The sequence below is a fragment of the Alligator sinensis genome, unplaced genomic scaffold, assembly GCF_000455745.1.
Source record: "Alligator sinensis unplaced genomic scaffold, ASM45574v1 scaffold13_1, whole genome shotgun sequence".
Taxonomy (NCBI): domain Eukaryota; kingdom Metazoa; phylum Chordata; order Crocodylia; family Alligatoridae; genus Alligator; species Alligator sinensis.
In genome coordinates this window covers 3,294,859-3,299,448 of record NW_005841909.1, presented here as the reverse complement: position 1 = coordinate 3,299,448, position 4,590 = coordinate 3,294,859, and positions in this window count along the sequence as shown.

Sequence of the window (4,590 nt, the reverse complement as noted above, 5' to 3'; positions counted from 1 at the left end):
CCCCCCCCCAAAAAAAAAAAAAAGTCAGAACTTTGTAGATAATCTTCCCTCCTTGCTAGGTCTCCCCTAATTCGCAAAGAGAAATGGCCTTAAATCCTGAAGCATGAGGTTTGACATCCTTTCTGCAAAATGAGTTATCTTCATTTGTGATAACTCTGAATATTCATGTTATCCATGTAAGTGTCCAATCCCTTTTAATTTTTGTGTATTTTATACCCCTCTGTTTTTTAATTCTTGACAACTTCTTGTGGCAATGAGTTGTGTAAAAAGTAACTCCTTTTATTTGCTGTGAATTTGGTTGGGAAGGTCACCGAGCTGCCCGCTGCTCTTGTATTACGAGAACAGAAGTTCTCCACCATTCGTGACTGCATGCACTCGCTCTGCTCGTGTCTCCTCTCATTCACACCTCCAGACTGAACAATTCCAGACTTTTCAGTCTTTGTTCCCAGGAAAATATTTTTTTAGACCGTGGTTGAATTTCATTGCCCTTTTCTGAACCCTTTCCCTCTTTTGAGTTGATACAGTTAGTTAAAATCCTGTGTGGTGTAGAAGTAGTTTACATTTTTCCTTCTGATGTACATTACATTTGAGTTATCAACACTTGAGTTTAAATTTCCCATCATATTACGCAGTGGTGTCAAAGATACAGCCCATGGGCTGGATTCGGCCTGCAGAGCCGTATCATCCAGTCCCCGGTGCCCTGCAGGGCGTGCTGGATGGCCCTGCATGCGGCATGCAGCGTCTACTCCAGTTTACGTCCAGCTGGATGAGTTTGACATCCCTGATAGTCCCTATTCACTTACCTTATGTGTCTCTCTGAAGTTCTGGGATTTTGCACAGTCTTTTCTGTCCCTGATTAACCTAAATAATATTGTGGCATTTGCCGATTTTGCTATGTTACTAACTCACCGCTTTCCAAATAGGTAATAAATATATTAAACACAGCAGAACCTACTATGAAACCTGCTGCCATGGGTGGATCTAAGATTTTGAAAGGGGGGGGGGTGCAGATGCCATGATTCATCATAACATATAACACAACACTTATTTTTCTCCAGGTAAAAATGAAATAAAAACTTTATCTATGTGCTAGAGACCTAGTTCTATATTATTGAGTTCAAGATCAAAGTAAAAATAAATATAACCTTACTGCAATGTGCGTTCATTTGCTATATCAAATATTATGTATAAAACACAATAAATGAGGCAAAATAATTAAAAGAGGTTTTCTTTAGTTCTGTTGTCTTTAGAATTAAATGTACGTCTCAGATGCATAGACAAAATCGAAGCTACCTTGAGTATCTTGATGGTGCCTTTAATGCTTCACTGAAAGTTATTTCTACACGTGAGTTGATGTTCATTGGAGTTAATGTTTCCAAACCTGAATTAATGTTTTTAGCTAGAGATAAAAAAAAGACTGTGAAATAGGAGCTTTAAAAGAGGAGCAGCTAACAGACAGCAGAATTGCAGAAGAAAGGATAACTTAAGTAGTGGAATATCAAGACCATTAAAAAAGGAGAGAGGATCATTAACACGGAGGGAATGAAAAGTTTAGAAGGAAGCAGGAAGATGATAATGAGCCACCAAGTCAAGCGATTCCCTGGCTGCTGCCACTGTCAGGCAGTTGGCTTTAAACTTTGGGTGGAGCAGGAATCAAAGGGGGGCAGGGGTTGAGACTACCACTGCACCCTCCTAATCAGCCCCCGCCTCCGGCTAACATTTTGTCACGATGAAAACTGACCCCAAGTAGCACCTAAAAGCCCTAATTGGGACATCATACAAAGCCAGAACAAAAAAGTAGGATCCCTGCCCCAAAAAACATTGAATCTGAGTATGAGACAATAGAAAACAAATGGATACAGACATATGGGTAGAGAAGTACAAAGAAGCAGTGAGATAGTGTTGGTCAGCATCATAGGTCTCAGCACAGCAGTGGCCAACTTAATCCGTCTCTTTGTTTTCGCCCTCCGAGCCAATTTTTGACCTGTGATTGGGAAGTTCACTTTAGTGAAGAAAATAAAAAGAAGTGTAAAGAACAGCGGTCAGTAAAAGAGAGGGAAACGTGAAAGGCAACAAGATTTCCAAAGAGCAAATAACAAAGGGCATAAAAATGAATAAGAAATTGCAGGAAGCCAGTGAAAGAATTGGCAGGTCCATCCGTTCCGGAAGCAATTCAGATAGGAACGTTCCTGGGAAGCTACAGTATATGATTTTTTTGCATCAGTTTTCACTGACCGTGGTGTTTGGCAGAGGCCTACTGCAGACCTGCTTCTTCCTGGCCAGAGAAATTTCCCAGGGACCGAGTTGCTAAGGTGTAAAAAGAAGAGATGCTGCAGCAAAATGATCATTTATGGGGCATTAAGTCAGTGGGTCTCAACCTTTTTAGACTCAAGGCTCCCTTCGGAAAATGCCAGCTCTTGAGATAACAATGCAGTATCTTTTAACCGTAGAAAAATATTGGAGCAATTTTTATGTTGCAAAGAACTCAGAAAAACCAATACAGGGCAGAATGTTTTTAACACTATAGATTCCTATTTGGGATCTCTGGGTTTACCTTGTGAATCCTGTTTGCACACCTCACAGTCCTAACATTGCACAGCAGCCCGCACAGCACAACATTGCACGGCATCCTGCAGCACCCTTGAAAAGATTTCAGGGCACCCTCCTTGAGTGTCACTGCTAAGCCGCTGGGCCCCAGTGTTATACAACCAAGAGTTCAGAAAGAGCTTAAGCACCTGAACCACTAACAGATACCTTATTAAAAACAGCCGCCTCTTCAGAGGGTTGGAGACTAGTATGTGTTTAAAGGCGGCTTTAAGGATGACCTAAAATGACAGGCCGGCAAGCTTTATGTCTGTACCTGCACATTGGTTGAAATGATAAGTGGCTGACTGAAGAGAGACTGTCCCTGCAACTCCATGGCATCTTTGTATTTGCCTGCCTGTCTGTCCAGTCAAAACTTTTGAACTCCATAGTCCACCTGATCCACTTGGGCAGGGAGTGCTCTTGGCCTCCACAGTCAGAGCTGTCCTGATTGTGATGACAACTGCAAAACCAGAAGTGGGAGACCCTCCAGGGGGGCACACACAGCTCGCTGCAGCTGACCAGGAGATCTGTCAGCAGCAACCACGCGTGGTCCACAGATCAAGGGAAAAAATGAGCACTGGGGGCAAAGGGGCATCTAGAAGCCCCAGGCACAGGGCAGGGGAGAGGGGGGGATCCTGGCTGGAGGAAAGAAGATACGAGGGGGACAGGGACCACGAGTTGAAAGCAGGGTAGTATGGCATGGAGGCAGGGAATGGCGTTTTAGACTGGGGATGGTGAAGGGGGCACTGGGGCGCACACAGCCCCTGCCACTGCTAGAGGAGGAACAGGCACAGCCCATGCCGCGTGGTGGAGGGATGTGAAGGGCACCCACAGCCCTTGCCACACCGGGGCACACACCGCCCCTGCCACTGCTAGAGACATGGGGTACACACCGCCCCTGCCACGTGCAAGAGACGGGCACACACCACCCCCACCACATGCAAGATGGGGTGGAGGTATACACAGTGCTTGCCTTGTACTAGATAGGGGGAGGTTTGGGGGCACTCACTGCCCCCGCCACGTGCTAGAGGGGGCAGCGCCTGCCACGACCTACAACAGAAGGGACACCCCATGCGTGCCACGTGTGCGCAGGTTTGGGGCACCCGCACCCGCGTGTGACACGTGTGTGCAGGTTTGGGGCATACACACCCTGCGCGTGCCACGTGCGCCCAGGTTTGGGGCGCACACACCCCGTACGTGCCACGTGTGCCCAGGTTTGGGGCGCACACACCCCGTGCATGCCACGTGTGCGCAGGTTTGGGGCGCACACACCCCGCGCGTGCCATGTCTGCGCAGGTTTGGGGCACACACACCCCGCGCGCGTGCGCCCAGGTTTGGGGCGCACACACCCCGTACGTGCCACGTGTGCCCAGGTTTGGGGCGCACACCCCCCGCGCGTGCCACGTGTGCGCAGGTTTGGAGCGCCCACACCCCGCGCGGGCCACGTGTGCGCAGGTTTGGAGCGCCCACACCCCGCGCGGGCCACGTGTGCGCAGGTTTGGAGCGCCCACACCCCGCGCGGGCCACGTGTGCGCAGGTTTGGAGCGCCCACACCCCGCGCGGGCCACGTGTGCGCAGGTTTGGAGCGCCCACACCCCGCGCGGGCCACGTGTGCGCAGGTTTGGAGCGCCCACACCCCGCGCGGGCCACGTGTGCGCAGGTTTGGAGCGCCCACACCCCGCGCGGGCCACGTGTGCGCAGGTTTGGAGCGCCCACACCCCGCGCGGGCCACGTGTGCGCAGGTTTGGAGCGCCCACACCCCGCGCGGGCCACGTGTGCGCAGGTTTGGAGCACACGCACCCCGCGCGTGCCATGTGCGCCCAGGTTTGGGGCGCACACACCCCGTACGTGCCACGTGTGCCCAGGTTTGGGGCGCACACACCCTGTGCATGCCACGTGTGCGCAGGTTTGGAGCACACACACCCTGCGCGTGCCACGTGCGCCCAGGTTTGGGGCGCACACACCCCGCGCGTGGCACGGGAGCGCGGGGTGGGGGGACACGCA